A 17,109-nucleotide genomic window follows, 5' to 3' on the forward strand; every position below is an offset into this window, starting at 1 on the left:
CTCCAATGTCTCCTCCTGGGCTCAGCCTGGAGACCAGCACTGGCACAGGGACTGGGAGGGTGGCTGTATGGCTTGGAATTGTTGGAAAATGGATGGCATTTGAAGAAATCAGTAGTAACCTCGTAGTGCAATTCTATGGGCTGCCCCTGAGGTGTGGGACAGATCTGACCAGGAGGTTTGTCACCAAGGAACAGAAAGGGTCTTGTTGAGATGGCAATGCCAGCTGGTGCAGTAGACAGCAATAATTCTGTGGGGAGCTTCTCACTGAGGCTCTGTGAGGATGAGAGGTCAATGTCACTATTATAGGTGACCCCTCAGAGAGGCACTCTTGCATTTGAATGTATTATCCTTGAAATTTGGGTTTAGGTCATCTGAAAGTCTGAGCAAATTGCATAGTAAAAAATTAGACATTTTGCACTATTTTTTTCTGAATTAAAATCATTAATAGTGTGAGACTGTGATTAATGCAAACTGAGTATCTTAAAATCTGTAGGCATCTCTACATATCTTAGTTTGGGTGATGTATCTTGTAGAAGGTAAAGGTAGCTGAAGGCTCAGAGCATCATTCAAACTGTAAAGAAAATCACAATCTCAATTGCATTTTCTCATATTCCTGATATCTTGGTAACCATGCCTGCATTATTATAAGCTTTGGGGGTTTTTTTAACCCTCGTGGTACCATCACAGTGAGCAAGAAAAATCTGGGAGGGAGGAGCGTTTTTGATACTCCATAAATGCAAGTGTCCCAACACTGCTGAACACTGCTGTGCCATTTGGAGAATGCCAGAGGGCAAATTCTGAAGAGGCATAAGAAGCACCAAGAGTGAGAAGAAAATGTTAGAAAGTGCTGTTGTGACAGATGGTGGGATGATAGGCTGTTCTCAGATGGAAACAAGTTGAAGAGTTTTGCTTCTCCAGTCTGGACAGCTTCTTGAGAACAGGCTGGGGGCAAAAACATCCAGAAAGCCTCAGAACAGCTTTAATGTGTGAGCTATAAGTGCTGGTGGAAAAGAGTCAGTGAGCAGCTCTCTCAGTAGCTGTAGTGGTTGAACGTGCCCTGGTAGCAGTGCTGGATGTCCATGAAATCCATCAGGACTCCTGGCTGGAATTCCTTGTGCCTGGGCTGAGGAACATTGATGCTGTCCACAAAACATGGGAATGCAGTGGTGATCTTCCTAATAATCCATCAGTGCCATTTGGAGCCAAACCAGCACCTTCTGGGAGTGTTTTTTGTCAAGGGACCCTGACTTCTCTTGCAGTGGGGGAGTATCCAAGTGTTCCCTCCTTGGCTCCTGGCACTGCTGGTTGTTACCATCAGCTCTGGCACTGCTCTGGCAGCTAGGAATGAGCACAGAGCTGTTCCTTTTGAGAAGGTCTTCACTAGGATTCCTCAGGTTTGGACTAAGAGGCGATCTCTAGGAAGGTGTGTAGTTCTACAGCTGGAACGCTACAGTGTTTAAAGTGGGAATGTTACAGGGGCACCCCATGGAAACAGGGAGCTTGCAGCTAAACTGTGGGTTCAGTGAAGGAAAGCTGCAGGAAAGTTAACTCAAAAGACAGAACTGCTTTCCCTGTCAGCTGACTCTGAAGTTAAAGTGATGTCATTTTCAAGCAAGTGTTCCATTTCACCAAAAGTTTATACTTACTGCTCTTATATACCTTTCTTAGCCTGCAGACATGAGGCATTTCTATTAAAAAAAAAAAAAAAAATTAAAAGAGGAGTAAACCTGGGCATCTTTTACTTCCTCCACTACCTTCTGTCCATCCCTTCTCCCATCTTGAAATCCCATAGCCTTAACACCCAAATTAGAGACCTTCCTCTCCCCACATATTCAGAGCCTAGAGCGTACATGTAGTTTGCAGAGCACTGAGTGGGCTTAATGTACCATCAGGCTGGAACGTGTTAGGAGCTAATTCTGGGATGCATGAGCACAGGAATTGTCATGGGAACACAGCCTATAATCAAGAAGGATAAAAATTCCAGTAGGAAACCAGGCTATGGGAGACTTCCATCATGCTGCTCAAAACAACCCTAAAGAGAGAATTATTTTGCAATTATTTCAAAGGAGACACCATGCCGTGGAAACCCCTGATACAGCAAATTGCCTGTAATTAATGAAAGAGGGAACTTTAAAAGAGTAATTTTTTCTAGTTATGTCCAAAGACATAAACCTGCCCTTCATCTAAACCCACTAATGAAAAAAACCCCAAACATTTGGGGAGTCAGTTTCCCTCTGATGGAAACTCAGCTAGTAAACATTGTGTAAAAATGTTTCCTCACTTTTTTTTTTAACTGACAGAAAGGAAGGTTTCACTTAGCCTACCACATAGTCAGATGCTTCCTTTTAATCCAGTTTCCTTGGGAAATAACAGTTACAAGATTGTGCCATTGTCAGTCCCCATGAGCTCCTTTTGAACTCATTGCCCAGTTTCAACTAAACTTGCAGAGAGATCAAGAGTCCCTTTGCCTTTGATGAATACAAGCAGATACAAGGCAAGCCCCTGTTAATGGAAAGGCCACAGCATGTGTTCAACATATTATTAGACATTAGAGAGTCTGTGTGAGAGGAACAGAAGGACTGAAAACTTTTGTGAGAACAAAAACTACAGCAAGCAAGCTTTAAAAGTGTCACTGCTCAGATAACTTTTTGGGAGTTGCTGTACTAAGCTCCATGATATAAGTACTTGTAATTGTTTTCTAATTCCAACCTGTGCAGGGCCTCCTGATAATTAAAGTGTCAGCATTTCAGTGATGAAAAGCCCCATTGAAAATCAATGTTCAGTCGCCATTGCTGCTTGCAGGGAAGACAGAAAGGTCTTGTGAAGGTCTGCAGAACCAGCTGTGAAAGCCTTCTGTCAGCTTGGTGGGAGGGGAGAGCTGTAAGACCAAACCACCATTTGCAAATTCTCATCCTTTAAACTTAGGGCTGGCTATACAGAAAATCAGAGGCATGTCTTTCATGTGGAGGCCTCCAGAACTGCAGGTCCTGCTTAAAACTTATTTGCAGGTATTGTGCCTGTTCCCATGCCAAGAGAACAGACTGAGTAACCCTGACTGGAAGCTGCAGGGAAGCTCCTCACAGGAAGATCTGTCAGTGTTAGCAATGGCACATCCTCACAGAGCTCAAATGCCTTTTACTGTTCAATGTAGACTTTATTCCCAGTTCTTTGTTAATCAGGGGAATGCTCCTCACCTTGCTTTATGAGTCAGGATAGTGAGATGCAGGGAGACTAAATGGTGACACCAAGGTCACACATTTTGTCAGAGGATGAAGTTAAACCCAAACCCTGAGGGAAGGGGCAGCCTCGAGGTCTCTGCAGGGTGGAAAGCTCTTCCATGTGCTCTCTGCCCTTCTTCCCTTCTCAAATGAGCTCTCTGATTCCTGCTCGCACTTTTCTGACTGTGCTTTGGCCTATCAGGCTTCCCAGAAATGACCATTATGCCATCACTTTTGAAATGACTTTTGAGTATAACCCAGTACAAGACTTGGTATTACAAACCTGCTTACAAAAATGCCTTGCTGCCTTCCCTTAAAGCATTCATAAATTATGTCCAAAAATACTCCAAAGTAGGTGCTAATAGCCTAGATTGATTCTGACTGCATAAAAGACAAGTAATTTCAAATTATGAAAATTAACTACTTACATAATTTGATTTATTCAGTTACAGTCTCTGTGAGGATTTAATGATGGTGCCTTATTCCCAGCTCTGCTGCTGCTGAACTGACAATATATCACAAGTGTGATTCAGAAAGGTCTAGCAAGAATGCTGGGGTGGTATGAGGGAAAAACAGGTAGATGATATAGCAGAACTTAAATTTCAGTCTCTGGCTTATAATTATTCCATCTTTTTCTCATCATCTGTGTTTATCCTACTGCATTTTCGTTTAGCAGCTTCTTTAGGATCATGTTTATTATGTATATTAATATCTATGTTTGCAATCTGATTACATCTTGTACTGGAATTCCTGGCTCAGACTTGCTGGACTTTTGCAATCCATGAATGATTCCTCTGCCTCAGAAATTATTTTCCTGTATCCCTAATCCACACAAGCAGGCACACAGACCCCGAGTCCAGCCCAGCTCCTGCCTCTTGCTCAGGAAGATGAGCCCTGCAGCCACTTGCAGATGCTGGCATGGAGCACATTCATAACTCCCTGTATGGCAAGGAGCATAAAGGGATGGTGGTGGTGTACCTGTGTCTGAGAGGCAGCAACCTGACAGCAGGAAAACCTGCTTAAACAAGGATTTACTTCTGTAATCAGACAAGAGTCCCATGGCACAGTCTGTGACACAGCCTCCTCCCTGACACAGAGAATCTAAATCTGAAAAGGAGAGACTGCACTAGGAATATTTCTGTCTTCACAGTTTATTTGTGAAGTTGTTACCTTTGTTCTGATAGGGACCCTTCTGCTTGCCACTGGCCTCTGCAATCACTCAGCTAAAAAGGGGTAAAAAAAGAGACAAGCACTTGCACACAAAAAACATTGTGACTTGAGCAAGGGGCACTTAGAATTAACTTGGAACCTAAATTTGCAAACAAACCTAAGGGATAAGAGTAGATAGCTGGATAAACTTCGAGAAGGCAGAAACATCTTTCCAATCTCCTCTTTAGCTCCTTGAAGGCATTATCATCACTTTGATCTAAATTGAATTGACTCCAAGCCAGTTTATTGAAATGTATGAGCTGCTCCCCTGTAGATGCTGGAGATGAGGCTCTTGCCTGAGAGCTCAGAGTGACACAGTTCTTCCTCAAAGGCACCAAATGAGAGGTGAGAACTGATTCCTGTGGTTCCCTCCACCACAGACAGAAGAAAAAGTGATTCTCACTTTCAGGATAGGTTTTAGAGGTAGATGAGGATGCAAAGAAAGCAAGAAAGGTATTTCTTACCCTTTCTTTCCCCCTCCCTACCCTCAACCAAAACCACTTTTTCTTCCCTGCCTGGGAGGTGGCTGTGTCTGAGAAGGAGAACAGTTCTGCCCACAAGGCCCTCTCTACCCCTCCTGGATATCTCCTTGTTGCAATTCAGCTCTTTCTGAGCTGGCAGCAATTGCAGGCAGGAAGAGTCTGAGAAAGGAGTGACAAAGTCTTCTTTACTGAAAGCAAGAGCAATACTTCTTGATCCTTGATCATTGATTACAGCTCTTTAAAGGGCAGAACATCCAGCAATTCCATTTGACAGGTGCTGGGCCAGAAGATTTGTAACAGGAAACACGAGGGGTATGATTTGTTCTCATTACCACAAAAAGAAGATTTTTGTTCCAGTTGGAACAAACAAGTCTTTTATTTCCTGTCTTCTTTTATTACTTCACCAACTTATTAAATTCTTTATTTTTATTTTCTTAATATCTCTGCAATGCCTTAGCTTTTTAGGTCAATGACTCATATCTACAGCTGCATAAGAGCAAACCTCTTCATATAAATGGCTTAATTTTCAGGCTGACCATGTAATTTTATCATTCTTCAAATGATCTATGATTCTCTAGATTAAATGGATGAGTTTCCAGAAAGTAAATGTATTTGGCCGGCACAGACAGAGCTTTATGTCAGGTTCCTGCCAAAGAAGTCTGCACAATATTGTCTCAATAAAAAATGAGAAAGTAAAAATCATTTAGTCACAGGTGTACTACACATTAAGATGCAGAAAAGGTATCACTAAATTATGTCATTGCATAAGTAGTTCCCTCAGTAACAGTTAAGGGAGGAAACTAGTTGGTCACAACTAAAGAAAGTGCAGCTTTTATGAAAAGAATTGGCAATAAAAACGTCAGAATTACACTTGTATGTGAAGTAAGTTCTGATGAATTCAAGCAGCTCCTGCAGTTTCCAGTGCTCTTTCCTGTGTAAATGGTGCTTCATCCCATATGTATTTTCAGCACATCTCTGTCTGAGACTTTAGCTTAGATTCTCTACTGTTGCACTGAATTTCAATCCAGATTTCTGTGCCATTTTCACCAAGGCACCTCCCAGATTTATGAGAGAAGTGAAGATATATGTACTGTTCCCTTCTTTCTTGGTTACATACCTCTTGGATACATGGAAGTCAGATTTCAGCAGACTAATGCCTTCAGGTCAGAAAAATGGTTGCTTTGTCATCTTTCTGCATTTAAGTCCATTTTAATTTTATATCCTCCCAGATAAATTCAGACCAGACCTCCTTTTCCAGTATTTCACACAGAGCTTTGTCATGTAACTTTTCTGATGGAGCAGAGATGAGCAATTTCTAAAAAAGGCTTTGACTGTTATGAGCTGATTGGGTGTGTTGCAATGGCCCTGGTAACCGCAGAGGGTCACCAGTTTATCCTCACCACGCACCCAAGAAGTCAGTCAGCATCCCTGCTGTGTTATCTGAGGAGATGACATGCAAACTCCCTGACCCCCTATATCATCCTTGGGCAGGGGTGTGGCTCTGCCTCTGAATCAGTAAAATGGAAGGAACTGTCACATTTCCAGCCTCCCAGACTGCAGTGGGATGGACACTCAGTAAAACCCAGGTGATACTGCCATAGTGCAGACCACATGAGGCTTTAAAGAAGCATCTCTGAGGTCTGCAGTGGAAAGCATTTTCCAAAGAGAATCAGGACCCATCCTCCTCTTTCTCTGTCTTTCCCTCACGATAGGTCCAAATCAAGCAGACTCACTCCCATTCTTGCAATGGATGCAACACAGACTCTGTGCTTCTGGGGTGTTGTTTTCCCATTTATCATGAGCTGCACCCACCAGCCTTCACAAACAACCCTTGACAAAGAAGAATTTAATGGGATTTTTTGCAAAAGCGTATTGAAAAGGAATGAAGAGTTTGCCAAAAATGTGTTCCTCTCTTCATGTGGATATAAATCAAATCCCTGGGTTTACTTTCTATACTCTTGGATTGCAGCAGAGGTCAGCTCTGCCTGTGCTGGGGATGGACAAAGCAGTTCAAAGTGTGGGTGCCTGCACACCTTGCAACACAAAGCTCTGCTTGCTTCCCACTGCCCCTCACAGCACGAACTTCAGCCCATTCAGGCCCTCCTCTTAAATGGAGATAAAAGGGCTTTGAACCAGAGCATCTCTGTCTCCAGGACTGCCATAAAAGCTGGTTAGAGAGCTTTTCTTGCTGCTGCTCTGTGGCTCCAAGCCTGCTTGAGAACAGCCTGTAATGAGCGCAAGGAGAGGGGACTGTGACAGTGGTCCTTGGTGAGGTTAAAAGTGTTGCAAGATGAAAAACCCCAAAGGGCAAGAAGTTATGTCTGGACCGTGCTTTTCAATTACTGAACTATTAGGGAAACAGAAATACTGCCATCCTGTTGCAATTGTCTTCCTTTGCTGCTCTATCAGGATTGTTAAATAACCCTACAGCTGTGCTCAACAATGTTTGGTTAAGGTTTGTTCTGGCAAAAAAAAATTGAGTGTATCTACAAAAAAATTTACTTCTTTAAATGGCATTATCTTGGTGGATATATGGTCCACTAAAATTCTTATTTCCTCTACCAGTTACAGTGGTTCTTTAGCTCTTCAGAACACAAGACAAGAAACATTTTGAAGCTGAAGGCAGAATGTGTTGACAAATACTCTCTAGTCTAACCATATAAATCTGCAAATGTCCAAGACATGTTTTTATCCTCTCTTCTTTTTTAAATTACTGCTACATTGAGATTTTTTTGTTAATTGTCATTAGTGATTGACACACTTTGCAGACTTTTGAAGTTAGAAATTAATGACTGCTTTTGTGAAATTAGATGTCATGCTTTCAAAAGAAATTTTTCATGTAACCAGTGATGTGTGCCATTGAGACAGCAGCTGCTTCTGAAGGATAGTATCTAAAAAACCCCAAAGAATCTCACTGTAAATCTAATGCCTGGTTTTCCTAAATAATACTTTTCACACTTTTCTGGTCTTTTTTGAATTTAGCTTCTTAATACTAAAAACCAGATGACGTTTCAGTGCATCTAAGCACTCCTTTTCTTTGTTCTGTTTGGGAGATTTGGTAGATTGAAATGACAAAATGCGGTTTGCTTATTTCTTATAGTTGTATATAACAAGAAATGAGTGCCATTAGTCTAACAAACTACCAGAGGAGCCAATAAATAATTTCAGCACAAGATCAAGGATAGGACTAATGAGCAGCAGACTTGACTTGTTACCTGAGAATTGAGAGAAGAAACATAAGCCCACTAGAAAGAGGTGATTAAGGTGCCCCTTCATAGTGAACTTGCACTCTGTGTGCAGTTGTGCTGCCCAGCTCCAGCCCTTAGGAGTGTCAGATGAATGTCAGGCAAAGCAAGAAAAGCCATTTTTCATTTTAGTGCTTGTTCCTCCTGATGGCATTATCTGTTATAGGTCAAGCAGCTACAGCTGACAGCTTCATAGGTCATCTTAAAAACAAGATATACACTCAGAGCTGTTGCTGCTGATTAAAGATCACATATCTAAATGCAGATGACACTCCTGGCTTTCGGGTGACTACGGGGGATTTGGAATTCCAGTGGGAACAGCACATTGTGTCCCAATACCTTGTACACACACAGCCCAGGCTGTTGTTCACGAGGGACTGTGTAACTGCCTCAGCAGAGAGCAAACTGTGTTCTGGAAAAGTGACAGCATTTGTAAGGCTCCTATTCTTTGTTGTTACAAGGGGATCTGGATGGTCCAACGCTTACAGGGGCTGGCTGCCACTACAGACAGTCACAAGCAGGCTTCTCACTTAATGCCCTCTTTACCTGTCTGTCTTTGGCAGCTGCATCCAAATGCAGGTATTTTGCAGGTCAGATTTGTCTTTACAGAGAGTTCAAAGCACCACTGACTTTGTGCCAAAAACTAATGGATGCATCCTGGGCTCCTCATCTTGCTGTTTCACTTTGTCATCTGTCCAGTGATAACTACCTAGCTCTGGGCTGAGGAGAGTCTGATCTGCTTTTCCCAGGGAGAATTCTTAGGGTGTCTCTAGGCCACTGACAAAATCTGAAATGCAAACAAAAAACTTAATCCTGAATCACAAATCTCAGAAACAAACAGAAGAAGATGTCTCTCTTGCTGAGAGTTGCCTGCTCCCTGGCTGAAGTGGGACTGGTGCCCACAGTATTCCTGTTAACTCCATCCAGAGCAGTGTGAGCAAACAGCTGTGCCCATACTCTGTGGCCTGTAACACAGGGCCATGTGGCTGAAAGACATCATCACTGTTTTTCAGAGATTTTATGGTTCAAAAAATCTAAACTGACATGAGGGCTCAATCAGTGGATTGGTAGTTTGATAGCCTAATATCAAAAGGGGAATAAATTGCACACCTTTGGACATGGCACAAAGGTTTGTGAGCCCTTGAGAGTAGAACTACTGGAAATGTGCTGGAAAACACCGTGCAGCATAGAAAGGTCCCAATCTGGGTGTGGTCCTGGCTATTGTGCTTATTTGGAATGGTCTCCTCAACAAATCACCTCTAAATGCACATCTGGCTTTTGTCTTGAAAGGAACTGATTGGTTTTCTGCATAACAGGGTCCAAACAAACTCAAACTGATACAGCTTTGATGATCAGGAGAGATAGAGACTTAACAGCAAATCAGAGAAGTGACAGTGTAGACACAGATCCTTATTAATAGTAAATGGTTGTTTTTTCTAGATGTAAACATCCTAAAATATTAATTAAAAAAAAAAAAAGCCAAAACCCCGTAATCACACAAGGCTTTGGTCTGGATGAAAAGAGACACATTTTGCCTTTTACAAAACAGCAGGGGCCCTTTTTGCCACTGGCAACTGTCAATCTTCAGGTAATTTCATAATGAGACCTGCAGTACAGTCTTTGAGAAGAGTAAGACTAGAATGGAAGAAAAAATTAAAAGCCCTCAGTAAAAGGCAGAGTGAAAAGGAGCTTGATTTATGACCCTAATGTAAAAATTCTTTGTGTGGAAGAGATGGTAATGATACCATTATGTTGGGCAAGCCCAATACAGAAGATTGTTTATGTAGATACAAGTGTTAGGACAGAATGGAAGTCATTTCCCTAGGAAAGAAATCAACAGCCTTAAATGCATCTTTTACAGACACCTAAATGCTATTAGACTTCTAAAGTTTGACTTTCCTCTTTTCTTGGAGGATAATTATATTATTTGCTTGTTTTCTCTGGTACATTTGAATTTTTTTCTGTGTCACTAAATAATTTCTGTCATTTTTTGCCCCTGGGCTGTTCCCCTGGTTCCTTCCCTCACTGATCTGGGGTTGACACTGGCCCCATTATGGGCACCAGGCTCTGCCTGCCTGTGCTTGGCTGTGTCCCCTTTGTGAGGAGTGCCTGTGCTGGGGTCACCTGGGCTCCCAGCCCACGTCCCCCTTGCAGAGCAGCCCTGCTCTCCCTGTTCTCCAAATGCCCAGGCTCAGGATGTGGATAGCCATGTAGCAGCTTTCCTAAAAGGAGTCACCAGTGACATCATCAGGACATGAATCAGCTCTGTGATATTGCTGGGGTGTCAGCTCTGCCCAGCCTGTCATTTACCCTGTTAAATTTGCACTCTTGATTGTTCCTGCCCAAGAGCATCCCTGATACTGGTTCTATTCAGCTGCATTTTTAAGACGGCTTTTAATTCTAACTCAGTTGTTCCATCCATTTGTTCCTCCCCAACCTTTCATCACCTGCACGATAACCAACTTCAGAGGTTATTCCCTCAGCTCAACTGTTAATGAATAATTAAACACTAATTTTTATTAAACTATTAATTAATACACTTCAGGGTACCCAGGAGAGTCTCATGAACAATCACAAGTGGTGTAAGGTTGATAACTTGACAATAGTTAGTATAATGAGCTATTTTTGATTAAAGCTTTCCAGATAATGGTACATACTCCTGGTATTTTCACCCAACACACACTTATTGCTTTCTGTCTGTGGCACTGTTAAAAGCTTGTGCTGTATTTACCAGGATTTATTATAACACAAATTAGAGGAAGAGACTCTGATAACTGACTGGGCTGCATCTCTAAGTGATACTGATAAGGTCCAAGTTAGCCTACATCCTTTAGTGGTCGAGTTACCAATAAACCATGGCCTAAAATCTCTCTCAAGGATGATATTTTGATCACAGACCTCCCTGTTTCTGTTATCTCTGCTGGTTTCAGAGCACCCCCTCCTCATCAGTGACTCAGTGAGCCACAGTCATCGCAGTGAGGTGACAAACTTGTACTCCGTGGGCTCCACCACTGCCTACTGCAGAGGTTTCTCCAAGCCAGGCTGATCTTTTATAATCTAGCACAAAGCTGAGGATAGGAAAATGAGTATTGATAGCTACTTCACCCCACCCTCCCTATTAAATTTAGAGGTAATCTTAGGCTTAATACAAATAAACTGGATGGGTTTAATGCTATCAAATCAACAGTGCTAGGTAAAAGAAAAAAAAGAATGTGTTTCTCTCCTCCTAGAGGAAGGATCACTCTTATATAGTGAAAGATCCAATTACAGCCCAAATTATGGCCATCTAGAGACTAGCTAATGTGGTTATATTGCAAATAAATCATCTGCACTTAAAACTAGAAAATGCTTGTTTTGATGTATTACAGCCACCCTCCAGTAAGTGTCACGCACAGTGGGGTCTGGATTCAGGCAGAAACAGCAACCCAAAGGATTATTGCTGCCCACCCAGGCAGGGCAGTGCTTCCATGTGAGTGCAATCAGCAGCACTCCAGCAAGTCAAAACCCAGGAAACTCAAACAGAGGAGGATGAGGACGGATGGGCTGCCTGACACCTAATTGCTGTGAGGCAAGCAAAACAGCAGGACTGGGAGGACAGAAGATGCAAGGTGATGTGAAGTCATGTTCTGCTGCTGGCCATAAGGGTGATTGACTGAACAGCGTGTCCCCTGTCAGAGGGAGGGAACAATAAGCAGGAACATTTGGCATTCCAGTCCATGAGAAGACCCAAGCCAGCTGTCCTGCTCTGCTCATCAACTGCTGCAGGAACCAACTACAGACAGCTCTAGGAAGAAAGGAAAAGGAATACAACTTGACTAAAATGAACTTTTATTTCCACTGCTGAGAAGAAGGGGAAAGGGGATGCTGACTCTTATCGTTTTGCCTGTAATTGTTATTGCAGACACGACTGTGTTACAGGTACAGTAATTTAATACTCTCAAATCCTATTTTGAAAGTCAAAGTGTTCTAACATCGTCATATTTTTGACTGTGACTTACAGCAGCAGAGTTTGGAAGTTCTCCTCAAGTCAGGAGAAGCTGCCAAATGAAACCACACTTCAATAGGTACAAAGTACCCTTTGGCAGAATTCCATCAAATTATAATCCCCTCTCATTACTGCATAAACATTTCTGGGTGAGGTAGCCAGTTCCAACCCTTCTCACTCATGTCAAAAATCTACGTACTGGATCAGATATTTCTGTGATTCCTAGTTCTCATTTCTGCTTTCCTTTCCTATTTCTCCAGCAGGTCAACATCCCAATGTTGCTTCACATTTCACCACAACTTTTTGTTCATTCACATGGGTTTTGTATTGGCACCATGGAGCTGTTCTGTGTGTTTGTGTACATATGTAATCACAGATACCTACTTATTTATGCAAGTAGGCAGCTAAATCACCTTGGCCCCTCTTTGCACCTCACAGCTTAATAGCAGGATTGTCACTCTGAAGTCCAGTATTCCCTGTGGCAGAGAATGACTTTATAACAGTTAGGCACTTGGGGCATAACTGCTGTGTTTGTGCATGAGCCAGCTGACTGGCTGATTCTCTTTAGATGTTTTCATCATCAAACCATTCTATTTTCCACAATCAACACAAATTCAGTTCAGTCAAAGCCTGAAAAGGTAACACTGCCATTTAAAATAGTGGAGTAACGCTTTCTTACAAAATACGATGAATTAGGCACAAGATGCTAGGAACAAAAAAGAAAAAAAAAAATTAGGCACCCAATTTTTCACTTTGATAAGTCTTGTCTTAAATTTGGGGGTGCTTGCCACTCAAAATTTTCAAAGCTCATCTTGCATTTTGACAAGAAGAAACAATACTTAAAGTCAACAAGGTTACTTTTCTCATATACTGATAGAGCTTTTCCAATCCTCCCTTTTGCAGAGGAGCCAGTGATGTGGGAGTCCTTAGGCTGGACTTTTTGTAGTGCTGAGCAGCTGATGCTTCATGGCACAGCAAGGCAGTTTAAAATTAGCCATCCTGCTTTTAATTTTGGGTTTTTGCCCTCTCCCCTATGGCAAACCTGCAAATGCACACACAGGGATGTGCACCTGTAGGAGGCAAACCCAGTTTCATAACTCTTCCATTTCCAAGCAAGCTTCCCAAATTACCATGTGACACACTCCTACTGCAGGCAAGGCAAACTCAAAAGTGTTTAGTCGATTCTTAGGATGTCAGGTCTGCATATTTCACTGTACTCCCATGTGCTTTTCTTCCTCCAGTAAGTGCAGAACCAAGGTCCTGAAGAGAATGTTGAGGAAATGACCTCCAATTCCATTCTCTTACTCCAGCATTAATTTATAACATGAATCATCAAGAAAATAACACTTTAAATACAATAGATATAATATACAGTCCCAATATTTTCTAAAATGTGCCCTGGTTTTAATTAAAATGTGAATTGTACAAGCAGAAGGACTTGTTCCTCTGCCAGGAGCAAATCTCCAGCCATGGACATCAAATGCCCATGGAAAAAATATTTTGTTTTTGTCATGCATTGAAACTTCTCCAACTTTATTACATTTGGAAACAGAATGTAATAGCAGAGGGCAACATTATGTCTGACATATATAATTAGTTTACAAAAAAAAATACAACCAGAGGACACAATTTTGATAGAACCACTTTTTTCACACAGTAGTTGCAGGATAATGGAGCACATTGATCCTTTTTGCTAAATGGTATGACAAAGAAAATGAGCATTTGTATAAAAATGCCATAACAGTTGAAGCTTGAATTAGGGAGTCTGTAACCTTTGCTTGTGCTTGTAAATTGCCCTGCAGATGAGAATGTGACATCAAAAAAAAAGAGAAAGGCATCCAAAGCCAAGAGATGAAGAGATGCAACCCATCAAATACTGAAATGCTTTATGCATATGTGTACCCAATGTTAATCACTTCAGATCCTATAGGGCAAATTGCCTCCAGCAGTTTCTAAAGTTATATCACAGGTTAAATGGACACCCACAGATAGAGATTAGTCATTTAAAAGAAAAAGGTATAAAAACTGATTTCAACTGCTAAAGCTGTCTTAGTCAGTTTTTCATGCATTTTGAAGCTGTGCCTTTTTTACCCTGTTTCTGGGTGAGGGATTAATAGCAGGGCCAAACACTGAAACTGGCAGCATATAAGGCTTTTTCCCAGTAAATACCTTAGAGAAAATTGGGCAAAAAGGAGTTACTCTTTCAGATCAAATAAATTCATTTGTCTCTTTTAACAGCTGTGCATCAGTAAGTCATAAAAATATCTGAATTTTAATCACTTATGCTCTCTCAAACACTAGAATAGTGGTTTGTCACCCTCAGATGTGGAATTAGTACAAAATGACATGAGAGATGTCCTGTACCCCGAGCTCAGGAGGAATCTCAGTGCTGAGGAGTCAGATTCTGCATGCAGTGGGTGCCTCCTGCCTGACTGAATTCTGTCAGTCTGGATGAAAAAACAGGCAATTTGGAGCTCTCAGGGAACGATGGAGGACGAAGCATACAAAGAAACTTGCTTATTTGCAGGTTTCACTGAGGGCAGTGACAGCTGTAGAGTCCAAAACTTCTGGGAATAATAATAATAATAATAATAATAATAATAATAATAATAATAATAATAATAATAATAATAATAATAATAATAATAATAATAATAATAATAATATATCCAAAACAAAGGCTTGATTAATCTCCTCTTAAAAAAGCAGACTTTTAGCTAAGCCAGAAATCCTCTTTTAGATATTGTATTAACTTTTCGCAATAGCTTGGAGCTGATAACCTTTTTCTCTCCTTTAACATTCCAGGTGCTTCAGTCTCCACAATCAAAAAGAAGAAACTCACAGCTATTTATGAGAGGCTTGGTGGAAATCTGAAATTTGCAGAAATTCCACCAAAGAGAGAAGGTGTGAATGGTAACTGTGAAGAGGCTGAGGTACCAAGAGCAGTTTACTTATAGTACCTTGAAGCAACCTGTACATTTCCAAGTGTTCAGAAAGTAATAATCCTTGGAGTTACTAATGCTCTGAGCAGTGCTGCTGACCAATCACTTAACCCCTTGAAGTCCTATAGCTGAGAAAAAAATGACTCCTAATTCTATATTCCTGTTTCATGCAACACTGCAAGAAGTGAAGCGTGCAGCGTCAGCAGTTGGTATGATCATAAACAAAAATAATTTTTTCAGCCCCTAAGCAAAGTACTTGTCTCTTGGGTCAACAGATCTTAGAATTTAGCAGACCAAATGAACCAGCAAATGCATGTTTTATCCCATTTTAATGCTAACAAGATAAATGATGGATGAACACAAGTTTTTAGAAGATTAATTTAAATACAGATGTAATCACAGCAGGCAGCAGTTCAGAGCAGAAACTGTGCCAAGTCCATGTGAGGTCCTGCCTCTCTTCTTTGACTACTGGGACTCATTTCCAAGGCAAGGTCCCTAAAATATGTGCCCAATAGCAAATATTTTAAATCCCTCCTTCCTTTTTCCTTTCCCCTGCATTGCTTGTAGTCCTCTGTGGCTCAAAACCTCAACTCTCAAGTCCTGCACTTGGACAGTATCAGGTATTTGCATGTGAAGGTGAATATGCTCATGCATGTATGGGTAGGCAGATTAATGTGTGATTGACTTCTCAGAAAGGAAAGAAACAAGATCAATAAAGAGCAACAGAGTCTACCTTGAGCTAAGTTTTTCCCAAGTCAGACTTGGAAGTTTAGCCCATATTTTACAGCAAAGTTCAGGTCAGTAATTTTTATCAACGATGCAACTGATGCTCTGATTTTCTCTTGTTTGATGAGAGTAAGACAGTCTTTTCTCCATGTATACATTGATTTTTTTTTTAACTAAACTCTCAATTTTAATTTTCCTCAGTTAATATCTGCTGGATTAATAGTCCAAAAAGAAGAACAGCTTATAGTAGCAAGCATAAGCATCTATGGAATTATAATACCTAACAAAGACATTTAATTTCCTAAAGTTGGTTTTCATAATGTGCAGAAAGCCCGGGGTTGCCCAGTCTCATAAAGCATCCAACCAACACAGGGACTGTATAAAATGAATATCCTCTCAAACAAAAGCCCTCTGGATTATGAAGCTGTACGAATTGTGTGACCTGTACAAACGAGAGCATGCTTCTATCTCTGAAAAGGCAACTAAATAATTAAAGGGGTAAGAAACACTACTTGGTTCAGATGATCTCTTGGCAGAATCCATCCAAGTTGAATTAGGATGAAAACAGAAGACAGTTCACTTGTTAACATCATAAACTAAAGAATTCAAAGTCTAGTCGGAATCTCAGCCATGAATGCCAGCATACAAAACCTGTCAGCCTACAGGACTTCATGTGTGTAGCACACACATATCTTTGCTGTATTACTGGCAAAAATTAAAAGAAAAGCAAACTCAAGAGGATGCTGCCACAGGAAATCTCATCTATGTTCAGGTTGGTAAAGCAAGTAAACATACTCACAAGGCTAGTATGAGCTAGGAACGTTTTCCTTCCTCAGTCCAACTTTAGGAAAAAGCAGAACAGTCGTCCTCTGTTCTGAACCCCAATATTTCAAGTTCTCCGGCAGCACAAGATCAGATAATTAACAAAAACCAAAGGATGACGAAATGAAGCCAGATAAATAACAAATATCTACATACATAAGCACACAGCAAGCAAGATAATGAAAAGTTAGCTAGATTTACCGTTTTAATTATCCAAGTAGGTGGTTTGTTTGGGTTTGGATTTTTTTTTGGGGGGGTGGGAAACATCGGGCGCTGTTTCCACGAGGATTCCTCCATACGCATCGGGAGCGCGGAGAGCGAAGCCTTCCCCTCCGCAGCCGGCGCTGCCCCCGCCAAAAATGAAACGAGAGAAGGCGGGGAGGGGCGGGGAAGCGGCGGCCGGCGGGGAAAGCTCCGGCGCCGCCCCGAGCGCTCCGTGCCCGGCGCTGCGGCCGCGGCGGCTCCGCGCTGATCGCAACG

At 41.6% G+C, this 17,109-nt stretch overlaps 1 protein-coding gene across 1 annotated transcript in view; it reads right to left on the reverse strand.

Moving 5' to 3' along the window:
- Window positions 1–16,898, reverse strand: part of HTR1F (5-hydroxytryptamine receptor 1F) — a 101,567-nt gene extending 84,669 nt beyond the window's left edge. The window contains exon 1 of the mRNA XM_059465841.1: window positions 16,831–16,898. The gene's annotated coding sequence lies outside the window, so the exon portion shown is untranslated. The remainder of the gene's footprint in view (window positions 1–16,830) is intronic.
- Between the last annotated feature and the right edge of the window lie 211 nt (window positions 16,899–17,109).

Source organism: Ammospiza nelsoni, chromosome 2 (genome assembly GCF_027579445.1).
Source record: "Ammospiza nelsoni isolate bAmmNel1 chromosome 2, bAmmNel1.pri, whole genome shotgun sequence".
Classification (NCBI taxonomy): Eukaryota; Metazoa; Chordata; class Aves; order Passeriformes; family Passerellidae; genus Ammospiza; species Ammospiza nelsoni.